The 18,551-nt window shown below is 42.1% G+C and overlaps 1 pseudogene; it reads right to left on the bottom strand.

The window, feature by feature from the left end:
* Positions 1-25: 25 nt before the first annotated feature.
* On the bottom strand, positions 26-18,316 carry LOC142607578 (protein NRT1/ PTR FAMILY 8.1-like; annotated as a pseudogene).
* Between the last annotated feature and the right edge of the window lie 235 nt (positions 18,317-18,551).

Below are 18,551 nucleotides of genomic sequence, written 5' to 3'. Positions count from 1 at the left end.
GCTCTATAAAGTTAGGGTATATTTCCTAAAAGTATCTGGAATTCTTGATCCATTCCACTTCCACCATATACATGCTACGCGAGTGTCCCAATCTTTGCTCAATGACATCAGGATGCTGACAAAATGCTCGGTAAAAAAACAGTCAAATAGAGATGAAGACCACATCCATCACCGAAGAGTGTTAATCATTGCTCTCCATAATTATCAGATGAGTACTTTCTTTAAAGCAATTTTTTTAGCAGTAAAATTTTCTTTTTTGCCTATTTAAATGATGTAAATGGCATCATTTTATCACATTAGTAACTTTCCCCTTATCTCTTTTATTTTTTTCCCCTTTCCCTTTCAAATTCCCATGACTTCATTTACTTAATAATGATCGTTGAAAAAAAGATTTGTCCCTAATTAAATGACATGTCAACGATTAATCCTTCAAAAACATGTCGATAATCATGTATTGTCCGGAGTCTCTTGGAAGGCGAGCATTAATAGAGATTAATTTGGAGTTTTCAGGTTTGTCCCTATATATTTAGTAAAAGAAATGATGTTTCAAATTCAACATAAAGTGCTGCATTTATGTAAACATTAATTGACAATGACACAATTTTTTCTTTATAAACTTGTGTTTGTCGGTACATTCCATCCTTGCTACTTGTTATCTTTATCGTAGCAAATATAATCTTGTCAATTTAATCTGTCAAGGTAGATGGGTACATCAATCTCGGCTTTAATGTACGAGTTCATTTTCTTTCATTCTTCTTAATTTCGTTGGGGGTGAGGGGCACCTAGCTAGCTAGTACAAACACAGCCCGTACATTGGTTGTCTCAGTTGAAGGGGAGCAGCAGGACAAGTTGCTAACCCAAATGTTCTAAGTTTGAACCCTAATCCAAGATTTATCCAATCTCAACCAATGTATAGGTGTGTACAAGTGCTTCATGCATCTAAGATTTACGTGAAACTGGTGAATTCAAAAGGTCTTGCCTTAACGAAGTTTCATGTCATTAAAAAAAGTAAACATAACTTCATATATATAATATTTAAAAGTTGAAGTGTAGCATTTTTTGTTGTTGCGCTTCTGTTGAGTTATATCAATGTAGTTTTTTGGTCTATAATAGTCAATTCCAATCCACTACAGTTTGTTCAGTTTATCTAGATCCATTTTGGTCCATTCCGGTCTACTATGGTCTATTTCTATCCAAAACGATCCACTTTAATCTAATTCGGTGTAGTGCAGTCCATTTGGTCCACATCAATCCATTTCAGTCCACATAAGTCAACTTCTACCCCATCTTGATCTCTCTAGAAGAGAGTGTCTCTATAAATGATAAAATCCTAACTCTAAGAGCAAATTTGTAAAGTTAAAATTTCATACTCTTAAAGTTCTTAACAAAAGGATGTTATAAAGTAATTTACATTTTTTCCCCTTTTATTTTGTATTTTATTTTTCCACCATAAGTTGAATACTTTGCTTTTATTTATTTTTTAGAATTCCATTTGCAATAGGAAGTATAAGATATAAAAACTGATTTTCGGCATATGTTATGTCATACTTTAAAGCAACAGATTTTTTGTGCAAGACTTGCTATCTAATTGTTAGTCTCTCAAAAAATTGTTAGTCTCTCACTCTCAAAAGGCTAAATCTTTTGTTTGTTCAATTATTCAGGTGATTGATTTTTCTGGATTGGCTTTGGGAATTTTTTTTAATACAAATAGAGTAGAGTCACACTCATAAGTTGTTGTTTAGTAAGTGATTTTATTTATTTAATATTGTTGATAATGATTGTGGGGAGTAAAAAGACCCTGATGGGTACATGGGCCGTTGGGCCATGCTAAGGAAGGCCGACCTGTTCTTGGGTTTATGACTTGTTAGTACTATGGGTCGGCCCATACGCCGAGGACCCGAGAGTACAGCCGAGGGTGGATTTCTCCTCCTACCCATCTGGAGAACCGGGGGACTTCATGGTATAGGTTGGGGATTGACTCGGCCAATACCTCTGGTTAAAAGGGGTGAACCCTTGAATGTCCTGGAAGTGCCGATGTTAGGGAAATACCAAAGGTAAAGGTTGCCACATCCGCATTAAAGACCCTGCACCTACCACACTGGCCGCATTAATGGGGAAGTGACACCTGAACAGTGAAGGGGAAACTTCTGGTTACTATTCAAAGGCACTTAGAAAAGAAATATCTAGGCTAAGGGGGAGTTAGGGCAACACGTGTACAAAGTATCAAAAAGAAGAGTATTTAAGGAGCAACCTAGAACAGAAAAAGGGGACGGACTTTTTTGTAATCAAAAAGAAAAAGAAGAAAAGGGCAAGAGATAATATAAGAACAACTCTTGGCTTACGTCCGAGGAGGTTGATTTACAATATTCCTTGTTTTTTTCAAGTGTTAGTAATCTTTGACTTGTCAATTATTCCTTAGTCACTTCTAACCTGGGTTCCAAGCCCACACTCTACAAATTCATATTGTTTAAGGCTCATTGGGCCTGAGCCCGTAACTGTTCTTGGGGCCAGGTGCAATTGTGCGCTTACAATTGGCGCCGTCTGTGGGAAATCTAGTCTATAAGAGGTAGGGATATTATGGCAGGCTTAGGTGCTCACCATGCAGAGTCACAGGGATCACAGCCGGAAGATCATTTCGAACGTCTTGAACATCGAAGGGATCGTGAGGGGAGTGTCCATACTGAATACCCAGGTGCTAGCCATATTCGTGAGGGGAGTAACACCACCCACGACGAGGGTTCTAAATCCATGCAGAAGGAAATCAACCGTTTAAAGAGAAAGCTACGCCGCGCCAAGCTTAGGTTTTCACCGTCCTCGTCTAATTCTTCCTCGGAGGAGGATAGGGGAGCTGGCTACAGCTCAAGATCGCGCTCTCCCACCAGTGCAACATCCTCCGGTGAGGAGGACGACCAGCCAACTCGCAGACGTAAGAAGCCTCATTCTAGGGGCTTAGGCAACGATGCTATGAGTAGGGCGTTACACCAGCTCTCCAAATCTCCATTTGCACGGAGGATTGAGAAAGGAAGGCTTCCCAGAAGGTTTACCCAGCCCTCTTTCACCATCTATTATGGCCGAACTGATCCGGTGGAGCATGTGAGTCACTTTAACCAGAGGATGGCGGTGCACTCTCACAACGAGACCCTGATGTGTAAAGTTTTCCCCTCTAGCCTGGGACCTGTTGCTATGAGGTGGTTCAACGGCCTTAAGTCGGGGTCTATAAGTTCATTTGGGGAGCTCGGCCATTGGACTCGCTGTTATCCATGACCATGAGGGAAGGGGAGACGTTGAAAGCATACTCCGATCGTTATTGGGAGATGTTTAATGAAATAGATGGCGACTTTGATGAGGTGGCGCTTAATACCTTTAAGGTAGGCCTCCCTACAGATCACGACCTGAGAAAGTCTTTGACTAAAAAGCCTGTTTGCAGTGTACGTCGCCTCATGGACCGTATTGACGAGTATAAGAGAGTGGAGGTAAGACCAAGATGCAAGGAAAGGGAAAGGAGAAGGTTATCCCGTAGGAGAGAAGGGATTTCGGCTTTGAGGATACCACAATAGTAGGCCGAGGAGAGATTACGTTGGACAGTCCGCCTCGGCAGCACCTCAGGCCGTGAACACTGTATTTCGGGAACCAGTACATCAGCTGCTGGAGAAAGTTCGTAAAGAACCCTTTTTTAAATGGCCTGATAAGATGGCAGGAGACCCTGCGAAGAGGAATCGCAACCTCTTTTGCCAGTACCACCGGGATGTGGGCCACACTACAGAGAACTGTCGGACCTGTGGAACCATCTGGAACGGGCGGCTCGTTAGTGAGGAAAAATTAAGGAACCACTTGTGCTCAGCCACGGGAGGGTCAGTCAAGTTGGCTCGAACAACCAGGAGGAAAAGACATCTCGGCCAGCATTGGGAATAATTAATGTTATCTTCGCTGCCCGGGAGGACCGGCTCGGGTCCCCGCTGAGGGTAATGGCGGCTTTCCCATCCTTCGGCCGAGGACGTGGGTCGCAGGCCGAAGAGATTGAAGGGCACTTTGCCCGTCATAGATTTCTCGAGGAGGATAAGGTGGGGACTATCCAACCCCATGACGATGCTCTTGTGGTCACCCTCGAGTAGGGAACTACGATGTGAGTGAGGGTGATGATAGATCGGGTGTGCAATATCATGTACCCGACCGTTTAAGGATGGGTTAAGGTTGAAGTTGGAAGACCTTACCCCTTATGATTCGCCGCTTATAAGCTTCGAAGGGAGAGCCGTTGTGCCGAAGGGATAGGTCCCTTGCCCGTTCAATCCGGCTCGAGAAACGCCGAGGTGGATTTCATTGTGGTTGACGTGTACTCACCATATACAGCCATCCTCGCCAGGCCTTGGCTGCACGCGCTTGGAGCCGTCTCCTCTACCTTACATGTTAAAGTTAAGTTCCCCTCGGGGGAATGTGTTGAGGAAATCCTCGGCAACCAATCGGTAGCCAGGCAGTGCATATCGGCTGCAGTATTGCATCAGACAGAAGCCGAGACTTTAGCTTAAATCACCAAAGACTTATAGCAGTTAACGGCTCCTGATTCATCTGGAGTGGTGATAAGAGATGAGACACATTGCGAGGGGTTGGAGAAGTTTCCAGTAGCCGATGACCCGGAGAGATTCTTCCAAGTCGGAGTACTTTTGCCACCCCAAGAGAAGATGGAATTGTTAGGATTCTTGAAGGACAACGTTGATGTTTTCGCGTGGGATCCTTATGAAGCTCCAGGCGTGGATCCGGGCTTTATTTGTCATCACTTAAATGTCAACCCAGCTATTATTCCGAGAAGGCAGCCACCTCGGCGCTCCTCCAGAGAACATTCCGAGGCTGTGAAGGAAGAGGTGCTTAAACTCAAGAGGGCTGGTGCTATCAAAGAGGTTTTCTACCCCGAGTGGTTGGCCCATACGGTTGTTGTCAAAAAGAAGAATGGAACGTGGAGGGTATGTGTGGACTTCACTGATCTAAACAAGGCCTGTCCTAAAGATTCGTTCCCAATGCCACGTATTGATCAAATGGTGGATGCCACTGTTGGACATCCTCGGATGAGTTTTTTGGACGCCTTCCAGGGTTACCACCAGATTCCCTTAGCATTAGAGGACCAGGAGAGAACTGCCTTCATTACACCGACGGGGAATTATCATTATAAGGTCATGCCATTCGGCTTAAAGAATGCTGGGGCTACCTATCAAAGAATGAGGACCAGAATGTTCAAACAGCAAATGGGGAAAACCATTGAGGTATATGTTGACGATATGGTGGTGAAAAGCAAAACAATACCCTCACACGTGAAAGATTTGGCCGACACTTTTCAGATATTGAGAAAGTACAAGTTGCGCCTCAACGCCTCAAAGTGCTCTTTCGGCGTGGGGTCGCGGAAAATTTTTGGGATACATGATTACTCATAGAGAGGCATAGAGGTAAATCCGGTGCGGGTCAAGGCTATTCAGGACTTGGACCTCCTCTCGGAACCCAAAAGAAATCCGGAAGCTAACTGGAATGATTGCCGCCTTGAATAGATTCATATCTCTGAGGCGACCATGTCCGTCCTTTCTTCCAACTGTTGAATAAGTGGAAAGGGTTTCAATGGACCGAGGACTGCGAGTCAGTTTTCAACAGCTAAGCAATATCTTTCTCGGCCACCCATTTTGTCTCGTCCGGAGGCACATGAGATTTTGTTTGCTTATCTGGCAGTGGCCGTCCACGCGGTCAGCTTGGTCCTGATAAGAGATGATAACGGGGTGCAAAGACCGGTATATTATGTTAGTAAGTCTTTAGGTGAAGCCGAGGTGCGTTATCAACCCTTAGAGAAGCGCTCCTAGCCGTGGTTCATGCCACGCGAAAGCTTCCCCATTATTTTCAGCGCACACATGCGGTTGTTCTTACCAATTGCCCCTCAAGGCAGTGCTACGTAGTGCCGACTACTCGGGCAGAGGATAGCAAGTGGGGGACCATCCTGGGGGCTTTTGGTGTTAAATACAAGCCCCGAACCTCAGTGAAGGGCCAGGTCCTCGCTGACTTGGTGGCGGAATTTGCCGAGCCATTGCTGGAAGAAACCCTGAAAGAGGCCCACATGGGTGAAAAATCAGTTAGGGTCCGGGCTGCGGTGTCTCGGTTTGGGAAGTGTATGTGGATGGGGCTGAATCAGAGGGTCTGGTATTGGACTTGTTCTAATGTCCCCGAAGGGATTGTCTTTGAAAAATCTTTAAGATTGGCCTTCTCCTACTAACAATGAGGCCGAGTATGAGCGATCTTGGTAGGCATGCGAGATGGTAGGTAAGATGGGTGGTAAGGAAGTCCACGTCTTCTCGGACTCTCAACTGGTGGTCGGCCAGGTCATGGGGACCATGGAGGCTAGAGACCCCAGAATGCAGGAATATTTGGCCCAGATCAAACGCCAGAAAATTGAGTTTGATTCCTTCGCCTTAACCCATATCTCTCGGAGCGGAAACACCCATGCAGACTCCTTAGCCACGCTGGCAACTACCTCGGCTCAAGGTTTACCTAGGGTTATCCTCGTTCAGGATTTACTAAAACCCTCTGTTGTCATTGCCGACGCACCTCGCATCCATTTAATAAGGCCTAGACCTAGTTGGATTGACCCGGTCGTGTCTTTTCTTATGAATGATGTCCTCCCTGAGGACAAATCTGAGGCAGATAAGATACGCCGAAAGGCGCCGCGTTTCTGGTTGTCCGAGGACCAGAAACTGTACAAACGATCCTTTTTAGGACCGTACCTAATGTGTGTACACCCTGACTCAACGGAAGGGCTTCTGGAAGAACTGCACGAAGGGATTTGTGGTAGCCACACCGGGGGAAGATCCTTAGCCCACAGAGCTCTAACTCAGGGTTACTGGTGGCCCAATATGCAAAGAGAGGCTCAAGACTATGCCAGGAAATGTGATCAGTGTCAGAGGTTCGCCCCTAATATTCATCAACCTGGAGGAGTTCTTAACCCCCTTTCCAGTCCTTGCCCCTTCGCACAGTGGGGACTAGACATAGTTGGGCCATTCCCAAGGGCAACAGGTAACAAAAGATGGCTTCTCGTGGGAACAGACTATTTCACTAAATGGGTCGAGGCCGAGCCCTTAGCAAATATTAGAGATGTTGACTCCAAGAAGTTCGTCTGGAAAAACATCGTCACTAGATTCGGAATACCACACACACTCATCTCAGACAATGGTGTCCAGTTCGATAGTAAGGCTTTTAGGAAGTATTGTGGTGACATGGGTATCATAAATAGATATTCCACACCAGTTTATCCTCAAGGAAATGGGCAAGCCGAGGCCGTTAACAAGGTCATTGTCAGTGGGCTGAAGAAAAGGTTGGACGATGCGAAAGGCAGATGGGTGGAAGAGCTCCCTCATGTTCTGTGGACGTATTGGACCACACCGCGCTGGTCCACTGGTGAAACGCCATTCTCTATGACTTATGGGGCCGAGGCGGTGATACCTTTGGAATACGATTTTCCTACCCTAAAGACAAGTTCTTTTAGCCCGAAGAACAACGATGGACTCCTGGAGAAAGGTCTCGATTTACTTGAGGAACGACGCGAGGCAGCTATGGTTCAAATGGCTTACTATCAATAGAAGCTGAAACGAGGATATGATGCCCACGTGAGGCTAAGGCCACTTGCACCTGGTGATCTTGTGCTAAGAAAAGTTGTTGGCACCTCTAAAAACCCAGCCTGGGGTAAGCTAGGACCCAACTGGGAAGGCCCCTATCGTATTGTTTCAGTAGCAGGCATAGGGTCGTATAGGCTAGCTGACCTAGACGAAAGAATTGTACCACGTCCATGGAATGTAAATAATCTTAGAAGGTATTATTATTAATGAAATGTGCTTTTGTCAGTGGATATTTCAAAGTCATGAGTAACTCTGTTATTTGAAGTTATCGTTTTTAAGAATCAAACAGAAACTTGGTTAAGTGCAGTCCTCGGACCACAAACCTTGTGGAAATTGATGTCTTGTCATTTGTTAAAAAGAACCTTAGCTATGCCGGGTCTTCGGACCTCCTGCTTTGGAAAAATTAACATTTGAAGTTATCATTTTTAAGAATCAAACAGAAACTTGGTAAGTGCAGTCCTCGGACCACAAACCTTGTGGAAATTGATGTCTTGTCATTTGTTAAACAGAACCTTAGCTATGCCGGGTCTTCGGACCTCCTGCTTTGGGAAAATTAACATTTGAAGTTATCATTTTTAAGAATCAAACAGAAACTTGGTTAAGTGCAGTCCTCGGACCACAAACCTTGTGGAAATTGATGTCTTGTCATTTGTTAAACAGAACCTTAGCTATGCCGGGTCTTCGGACCTCCTGCTTTGGGAAAATTAACATTTGAAGTTATCATTTTTAAGAATCAAAGTAGAAAACTTGGTTAAGTGCAGTCCTCGGACCACAAACCTTGTGGAAATTGATGTCTTGTCATTTGTTAAACAGAACCTTAGCTATGCCGGGTCTTTGGACCTCCTGCTTTGGGAAAATTAACATTTAAAGTTATCATTTTTAAGAATCAAACAGAAATTTGGTTAAGTGCAGTCCTCGGACCACAAACCTTGTGGAAATTGATGTCTTGTCATTTGTTAAACAGAACCTTAGCTATGCCGGGTCTTCGGACCTCCTGCTTTGGGAAAATTAACATTTGAAGTTACAATTTTTAAGAATTAAACGAAAAATTGGTTAAGTCTTATCTTCGGACCACGACTTTGATCAAAGTTAACTTCTTACTATGTCTGGGTATTAATGCGTTGCTGTTTATTAACTTGGATCTTAAGTTTTATATCTTTAAGTGTTAAGCAAATTTGTGTAAGGAATGGTCCTCGGACCTTACATCCTACTAGAAAAAAATGTTGTACATTACAAGGGTTTAATCGTTATACGAGATCTTCTCTTCCTTTTTTAATCAAAGGCATTGTTTAAATATCTCAACCATATCACCTTCTGTTAAATCTTTAATAATGTGCGTATGATTATGTGGAAGTTATGATTGTGCAATCCTTGGAGTTAGATTTGTTTACTCTGAGAAACTTTTGTTATGTATTAATGGGAAACTTTTGCGATAAATATAAAAAGAATAAAGTAAAAACAGATGCAACACGAGTAAAAATCAAATAAAGTTATTCTTCATTAATCATTTGGGTATGCATTACATATAAAGGCTGAACATGGAGAAAGAGAAGCCCTAAGCTAAGTCCTAAGCTTTTGGAGGAGGATCTTGCTGAGAAGTGCTCGGTTCCTCGTCTCTTTCAACTCCAACTCAAAAGGAGACAGAACCTTTTTTCTTTGTACGCTACTTTCGTTGGAGGGACATTGGACTCCATTGCTTGGCTAAGTCCCTTCTCGGCATCTCCGCCTCCTTCCTTGTCTTTATTGGAACCCGAAGGTTACGTAGGATCTGGAATTGGCTTCTGGACCATGGGAGGAAGAGCAGGAAGAGTTGTCTAGGGGGTAGGAGAGTAGGCTAAGCCAGCCTCTTCAATTTCCTGATTTCCAAGGGAAGCCAAACGTTCTTGGACTTCTACCGGATCCGAAGATAGAGGAACTCCTTACGTTTAAGCTTCCCCCCAGGACTTTTTGACAGGATTCCCGCACAAAGCCGCGAACTCCTCTGTCGAGGAGCTGCTCCTCGATGGTTGCTACCCCTTCCTCGAAACTCGCCGCTTGGCAGCCGTAGAGAGAGTTGGAATGAGCGGCTTCTTCCTTCATCGGCTGCGTTCCTTTTTCAGATCCGAGCACTCCCTTTGGGCTTGGAGAGCTCTTCATTCTTTCGCGAAGGAGCTTGCGCTGTCCTTCTATCTGGGTCTTCATGGTCTTCAAGTTTGACTCGACCCCATTTTTCTCTCTCCTAGCGCAAGCCACCTCCGAGTAAGCTTTTCGTTCTCAGGAAGTAGTGCCCAAGGACTTCTTAGTCTCCAGCCTAATCTCCAGGCCCTAGTTCGGCCTTCTTCCGAGTGTCTTCTATAAATTTCTCGGCTGACAAAGACCTCCTGAATGGCCTACAAAGTATGATGGAATCGAGGAATAGTAAACAACTTATGAATATTATTAAAGTGGAATCTTCCTAAAAAGGGTAAAATTACCAGGCGCTAAATCCCTTTTTAAAGAAAGGAACAGTTGCTTGGCTCATTTTTTCCAAGGTCTCCATGTCCTTGGGCAGAGAAGGGCGCTCCAACACTTCGGCCAAGTGGTGGGCATGGCCTTGTTAACCCGCCCTTACCGGATTGGCAGGAGATGGGTGCGCCGTCCAGCGCTTAGGTCGGGGACCAGGGTGGTCGGTGCTCGGCGCACTTCGGCCTCGTCCTTGATTTCCCCGCTTTCAGGCGAGCGGGCCCTACCCTTGCCTTTGTCCAGCTTCTGCCGAACCGATTGGGGGTTGTTGTCATGGTTTCTTGGGGTCCTTGCGGTCGTCCCTCAATATCCCCTTTCTCTTCTTCTTGGGATCCTCGGCTGGAAGTTTTGGCTCAGCGGAGGAGGGGAGGTGGCAAAGATGGGGGGACTTGGGACCCCCGTCTTTCTCCGTAACCTTCGCGGCTACGTGGTTAGGAGACCCTTCATCCTGCCCATATCTTCCTTGGATTTATCCTCAGGTAGGGCAACCACCAACCTGCGATTCCGAGGCCTCGGTGGCTTCTTCCTCCTCGTCGGAAGTACGATGAATTGATTCCCTCGAGGTCTTTGTCTTCAAATGGAATTGATCTATCTCCTCGTCTAGTGTATGTGAAGAAGACACCTGCTCTTCTGGAATAATAGTTGCCTGAGCGTGCACGGCGAGGGGAATTGCCGCTATGGGTTGGTTGAACAAAACCGTGTGGGGGACGTCAGGGATCTCGCGGTCGTCCAAAAAGTGGGGCCGGGCTACACTCCATTCTTCTACGTCTTCGTTACCCGCAATTATGGCGTTCTCTATCTCCTGGAAGTCTGTCGATATGGGTGTGTACCCCAGAATGAGATGAGGCCTGAAGCTGTAAGTTTCGCTAACGAACACCTCGGATCGAAGTACTCGGTTAGGCCATGTTACGGTGACTCAAACGAGGACGCACGTGTTGCTTATCTGAAAAAGACGTTGAAATAAACAAGTCTAATTCAGATTTACACAGATATTAATAAGTTTAGGTCATTATGAATACTCATTTTTGTGTGTGTTAGAGGGAGTTGCGTTGTGGGGAGATTAATCCTATGGCATCGCACCTGGGTCCCCCCACTCAACTGGACAGTGGAGGCCGTCGTACCAGTTCCCAGAAACGATCAAGTAGTCATCCTTCATGCCTTTGTTGGATTTGGGCAGACAGGAGATTAGCCTAACGACGCTGGAACGGGATTTAATATAATAACCTACCTTGGAGAGTTTGTGGGACTCATACAGAAAGACGACGTCGTGCCAGGTGAGGGTTAGACCCATTTGCTCGTTTAGAGCATCGACACTACCCAAAACTCTAAAAACGTTTGGGAGGCACTGATCGGGACACAACCGGTGGTTGCGAAGGTATTCCCTAGTTAGGTTTCATTGGGAGGGTCATCCCACCTCTACGAAGGCTATCATTGGGATGATAACCTCTCCCTCTTTCCTAGACCGGCCACGGCTTCTGCCTGGGCAATACTTTAAACCCACATCGCCGGAATGTGTATACTTAGCTCTGAAGCCTTCCATTCGGCGTCGGTATCAACTAGACACTTAAACCTACCCATTGGAAAGAAACGAAAGATTAAACTCTAAGAGGGAGAATGCTTATAGTGACAGCCGAGGACAAGGGCTGAGGAGAAAAGGTCAAGAATAGAAAGAACAAAAACTTACAAAGTTGAAGATGTGCAAATTTCCACGGTTTTTGCAGGTAAAGTATGATAGCTGAATGTTTTAATGGGATTAACCCCTGGAATTAAATGAAGGCGGAGTGTTCCCGAAGCGTCACGGCGTGCGGAAAAGCGGCCTCGAAATTATATTTATCCCGCCCGAAATTTTCGTGGAGTAATGAGGGCCGTTGGATACCCATCTCGCCGTTGAACGTGGGGGACAAAGTGTAACCGGCAGGAAATAAATGCGCGCGTTTTTGAAAATAAAAGCGCCAAGCTGGCATCTTCTTGGACGCGAAACGATTTCCCCACGTGCCATAACTCACAAAGTGTGTGGAGTAAGTTCTCATTAGAATTAAAAACCCTATTTTTCTCCTCTGACGTTGAAAATTAGAGTTTTGAAGGGCTATTGCGGGAGTAAAAAGACCCTGATGGGTACATTGCCGTCGGCCATGCTAAGGAAGGCCGACCTGCTCTGGGTTTAGGACTTGTTAGTACTATGTCGGCCCATACGCCGAGGACCGAGAGTACAGCGAGGGTGGATTTCTCTATTGACAACTGGAGAACCAGGGACTTCATGGTAAAGGTTGGGGAATGACACGGCCAAGACCAATGGTTAAAATGGGTGAACCCTTGAATGTCCTGAAGTGCCGATGTTATGGAAATACCAAAGGTAAAGGCTTGCCAACATCGCATTAAAAACCCTGACCTACCACACTCCGCATTAATGGGGAAGTGACACTGAACAGTTGAAGGGAAACTTTCCTTTACTATTCAAAGGCACTTAGAAGAAATATCTAGGCTAAGGGGGAGTTAGGGCAACACGTGTACAAAGTATCAAAAGAAGAGTATTTAAGGAGCAACCTAGAAACGAGAAAGGGGACGACTTTTTTGTAATAAAAAAGAAAAAGAAGAAAAGGGCAAGAGATAATATAAGAACAACTCTTGGCTTACGTCCGAAACTTATGCCCATTTACAATATTCCGTCGTTTTCAAAGCGTCAGGAATTTTCCGCTCGTCAATTATTCCTTAGCACTTAACCTTCCAAGCCACACTGCAATTCATATTGTTTAAGGCTCATTGGGCCTGAGCCCGTAATTGTTCTTGGGGCCAGGTGCAATTGTGTGCTTACAATGATCAATTCAAATGTTGAACTATGAGGTTTTGCTAATTAAGGTTGCTTTTTTTAATCCTTTTGGATGAGAAATTTATATTTTTTATAGAGAAATTAGAATTTTTATTTTTAAAGTACTATTATAGTGGCACTTAAATAAATAAAAAAACAAACAAAATCAATAATGAATCAAACAAATAATTGGAAGTGACATATCTTGGCTTTTGTAATTGGATTTTGATTATTTTCTTTTTTTAAATAATTTTTCCTCGCACCACGTGGACCTGCCCACTAATTTTCATAATAAATATGTACACATAAATGATATTTTTGCTATTTCTTTTTTGAAACATACAAGAAAGAAAGTATTTAAAATATTTAGATATGTGAAAAATAGGAAAGAGGGTCAGTTTTTTTGTTTTTTTTTTTTTTGGTCTTCTTAATTTGTGAGAAGCAAATTGAACCTTTAGTTTTAAAACATCACAATTCCAAATTGGAAATTCTCCTTCATCAATTATCATCACCCCCCTTTTCCTCAATCGAACTCGAGCTCTGAGCCACCGGCTCAATTGTATTCTCACATGTCCATCTCTAGAACTAGGACTAGTACCCCTGCCCTTAAAACTCCGAGCCACCAACAAAAACACCGAAAAATTAAGCACATTAATCACTGTTAATATCCAATAAAAGTAATCAAGCCTACTCTTATTTAGATTATTTCTAAGCCACCCTCTATCTTCCCCACCAGTTGCACTAGTAATAATCTTCACCAAGGCAGTACTTAAACCAGCTTCCAATCCCAATTTCAACAAGAAACATTGCACTACTAATTCTTCGTGTCCCGTCAGCAGCTTCATCGTAAAAGAACTCCAATTGTCCTACGTAAGTAAACACTTCGGCACTTCCCATGGGAAAGTACTGAGGAAGCAACAAAAACACACTCATTGTCGAAGGGTTAGCATTGTCACGACGTTTCTTTTCAACCAAGGCAGCTGAACCCATTGCAAAGATTGAAACAAAGAGTCCTACACCCATTCTTTGCAAGGATGTGAGGCCTCGGGGGTGACCATTGTGTTTGCGAAGAATTGGGACGACAAGTTTTTCGTAGATGGGAACGAGGATGAGGGCATTGACGGCGCTGAAGAAGGGAATGGAGCCCGGTGGGATTGTGAAGTGGTGGCCTAAGTTACGGTCCATGGTCCTGGCTTGGCTGAGGAAGAAGGTTGAGAGTTGGGAAAATGAGAGGGAGAGAGCTATTGTTGATGCCCATATTGGGAGGACTCTGATGAAGCATTTGAACTCTTCCCCTTGGGTTACTGTGCAGAGCCTCCACCGGTTGTTTGTGCTGGATTCTGGGTCTGTCACCACTGCTGCTTTGTCCAAAAACCTTCAAAAACAGAACGGCAACAAATGCACTAATTATTTTTTATAAGGAATAACGTCACTCTCACATTCTTTATTACATACTTACTATACATTATTGCCACATGAACACTAAAATTATGTTTTAAAAACACAATTTCAAAATAAAGTACGAAGTGTGCAATAAGAATGTGTAATAAGATTTTCTGTATTATTAAATTGTGAAATTGGAAAAAAGTTCTACTATTCCCACCATTATGTGAGAGTATGATTATAAATGTCTAATACACTTTCAATTATCAATCGTCACTTCATTTTCACATCTAATTTCACAATCTATTAACTTGTGTAATTGTAAGTGGTTGGCAAAAAGTGATAAGTTGCATAAATCAGTATTTGGCAAAAAATGCCAACCACTCACAATTGCATAAATTAACAAATTGTGCAATTGGTTGTGTTTCTAAAATTATTCTTGTTTCATAAAATGGTGCAATGTCTCTTATTGATAGGTAATGGACAGAATGCACCCTATGTTGATGGAAAATTATGAACTTTCAAATTAATTTCTCCTGTTCAGAGTTTGTTAATCTCCTGTTAAAATTTTGTGATAGATGGAAATAGTGAAAGGTGGAGGTCATTTCACCTATTAAAAACCAATGAATAATATGTTCAATTTTATAGTTTAGAGTAGAATTTAACTTGACCCCATAATTTAGGGGGTAAAGTGCAATTATACAGACACTTTTGCATACACATATTCACAAGTTATTGAAGTAATAAGTTGTAATTAATGTGAAAGTAATGTTTCATTAATCATGAGTTATTATCTTAAAATTTTGTGAAAATGTGTATCTGGGAGAAATAAAAAGAATAAAGGAAGAAGCAGCAGCACATGTTTGAATTTTGTGGGAGAAACTGGATCGAGTTAGAGAAATTTTTACTTTGGGCTACTGGCTGGCCCACATTGAATAAGGCTACGACTCAAGCCTATCCAATGAAGTCAAGGCTAGCCCATGATAAACCAAATTCAAAGGATCAAGGTCGCAGATTTTAACTCACCTGTATTGTGCAGTGTGAGGTAGTTTGCTTTTGCTAGCACCCAAGATATCAGATTCCTTGGTCTTGACCTCATAAAGATCGTATTCACTTCCCATATCAACCCCTCTAAAATGGTTCATCAAAGAAGCCACAATGACCTGAAGAAACCTTGTAAAAGGACTTCCCATTGGCTTCTTGTACCGATAATATCTAAAACCTGCAGCTAGTACAAAGATTGATGAAGCCGACCATAGTCGCTGTTGGAACTCCAAAACCCCAAGTCCAACCTTTCTTTTCTTGTATATACACCAACAGTGTGATACCAAGAAGTGCACCCATGTTTATGGCGAAGAAGAACCAGTTGAAGAATGCGTACTTCCTTTGGACTTCTTTTTCATCAGCCTCATCGAATTGGTCAGCACCAAAGGATGAGACACAAGGCTTTATACCACCAGTTCCGAGTGCTATGAGGGCAAGCGCACTGTAGAGGAATAGTGTTTGTTCGTCTGAGGCTGGAGCTGGACTGCATGGTGGTACTGTGCTGCGTGTGCATGAAGGTGGACGTAGGCTGTTTATGGAGGCTGAGAGTGTCAACAAAACCATTCCCTGATATATGAGTAAGATGACAAATTAGAAGGGATAATAAATATTCTTTGCACAGAAAAAAAAAAAAAAATCAAAATCAAAATCATGACTTCAACTAATGAATTCCGAGAGTTTCAACTTATAGCTTAAAAATAATAACTTTTTATCCATTTACCAAAACAGTAGACGATAATTGAACTAGAATCGCTTATTTATGTATTAAAAACTTTACCAATTTCGTCAACTAAAACTAAAACCAAAATTTCTACTTTTTCAATTGTACGTAATAGTTTGTGCATTAAAGTGCGTGCACCTCTCAAAATTAGAAGACAACAAATAATGTCAAAAACTAAAGTTGGATGTACTATCATCAATTGATTGTAGGCCTGTGGTACAGACGTAACATGGGCTTTGGACTATCCAGTCCAGCATTAATTGTAGCTAAAGGCCTTTGTTAAGGACTTGACCCGTAGTTCATTTAGCACAATAGAATTCTTTTTTTTTTTTCCTTACAAAACATTCTAAGAAATCAAATTACTCTCTCTTTTTTGTGTGATTGCAAACTTGCAACCTTGAAAATGAGTTCTAAATTTTTATTTTTATTCTTATTATTTTCCTTGCACGTTAAATCATTAATATTTTGTATAATTTTAGTCATTATATAAAAAAAAACTCTTATTCACGGAAATAAACTCTAAATTAAAAAAAAAATTCTATTTTTTGAACCATTTGAGGCTTTCAAATGGAAAAAATAAAAACCCAAAAATCAGATTCTGTATTAAAAATTAAGGTGGAAAGAGATTTACTTGAGCAAAAGAAGAAAAAAAAATCAATAATGTCGATTGGTCAACAACTGTCAACAGTTAGTCAATAAAAAGAGGGAAAAAAAAAAGGTTACCATTAAGTGAATTGTTTATGGTGTGGAGTTTATTTGTGGCTATTTGTAATATGTAGCATTCTTAAAAAACATTAATTACTTCTAATTTGGAGTCAAATAAGAGATCTAGTGTTTAATGAGTGTCTTAGCTTAATAGTAAAAAACAATTATCATGAAAAAAACAATTATCATGAAAAGATACATCATAAGTTAAAATTATTTAATTAATATCTATAAATACTACTATTATACATTTGTACCAAACACTAACAAATTCTCAGTGATCGAGCCCAAGAAAAGCCCATTTGGCTCGTGGGTCTAGCCAATACCCACTAACTGGCAATAAGCCCATGATAGGTTGTATAACTTGTCCCAATCTAGGATGGAAAGGACTAGGAGATTTGTTTATCTACTTACCGCAGAATAGATGCAGGAGAAGATGGTGATGGTTTTGAAGCGGCCCAAATAAGCATCAGCCATGAAAGCTCCAAAGATTGTTAAAACATAAGCAGCTCCAATCCAATCAGTCACATGAGTAGCAGCAGTAGGAAACTAGGAATCGACTGGTGCATCTCAAATATCAAATAAGTCACCATGTTCACCGCAATTGCGAAAAAGGCTAACCTCCCAGCCACCTCGTTCACTGTATCAAACACACAATTCACCATTTCTCACATCTATACAAACCGATAATACTTGTTGCACACAAACTGTTTTACACCATATATGAATAGAAGATTATAAACGCGCATAAATTCATAACAAAAATTGCTTAGCTAGTGATTGTAAAAAACCTATGATAAACGGAGAGGCCTTCAGCCTTCTATCCTCCAGTTTTTAGCTTATTGGCAGTCCTCCCTCGAAAATCGACACATCCATTGCTTACCAAACTCGTTGAAAGGTTTCCTTCCTACAAAATGGACATGTTAAGTAGAGAAAACTTTGACTGATTTGGTTGCATAGATGACCTTTATTCTAGTAAATTTACCACTTCAAATTTTTCCATAGGGGGCTGAATAAAAGACATGACATATGTGTGACCACCTGGTTTGCTGCTCTCCATTGATCCAGGCTCAGTGTTTGAGTTTCCTTGGTAGATATTGTGCCTTCTGCAAGAAATCCAACAATGAAATGAAAAGAAAAGCCAGTAACTCGTACGTAGTTTTTGTTGTTGTTACGTTTGACCGGTGTGCTTTGGAAGTATCCACCAAGTCCCTAAATGAAAAGAAGGCTCTAGCATATGTTAACAAATGTTTCAAAACAGCTTTTTATAAGTAACAAAGGTGAGCTTTTTTTTGGGGTCAAAATAGCTAAAAATGCATTAAGGTTAATGCTCTAACAAATGTCGCAAAATAAGACAAGTTGTTGGTGATTACAATGATTGAGTGTGATTAATTTAAACATGAAACTATAAGATACTGGAACTCTTCAAACTGCCGACCCAAAATTTTGATACTAGTAGGCCACTAGGCCGGACAAGTTTTCTGGTTGTATTGGTCAATAACAATCTTTGTGGAATCGATTAGAATATATCTTCTTCATATTAGACAAACAGTACTCTATCTGTCACTTTCCACCATTATTTCACTAAATTTAAAGAATAATGAATGAGTACATTTCTAAAACACACAGACGTGCATGCATTTTTAGCCATGATCTGAAGTACAAAGATTGAGCTATGAAATCTGTTGATCTATGACACAAGTTTTAGATGGAACTTACATACAGAAAGGATCTTCATCAGTGCAAAGTCTACGGTGTGATTGTAAATGATGTG

Source organism: Castanea sativa, chromosome 1, assembly GCF_040712315.1.
Source record: "Castanea sativa cultivar Marrone di Chiusa Pesio chromosome 1, ASM4071231v1".
Taxonomy (NCBI): domain Eukaryota; kingdom Viridiplantae; phylum Streptophyta; class Magnoliopsida; order Fagales; family Fagaceae; genus Castanea; species Castanea sativa.
Note: the sequence above shows the minus strand (reverse complement) of the source record. Positions and strands in the feature narration are given on the sequence as shown.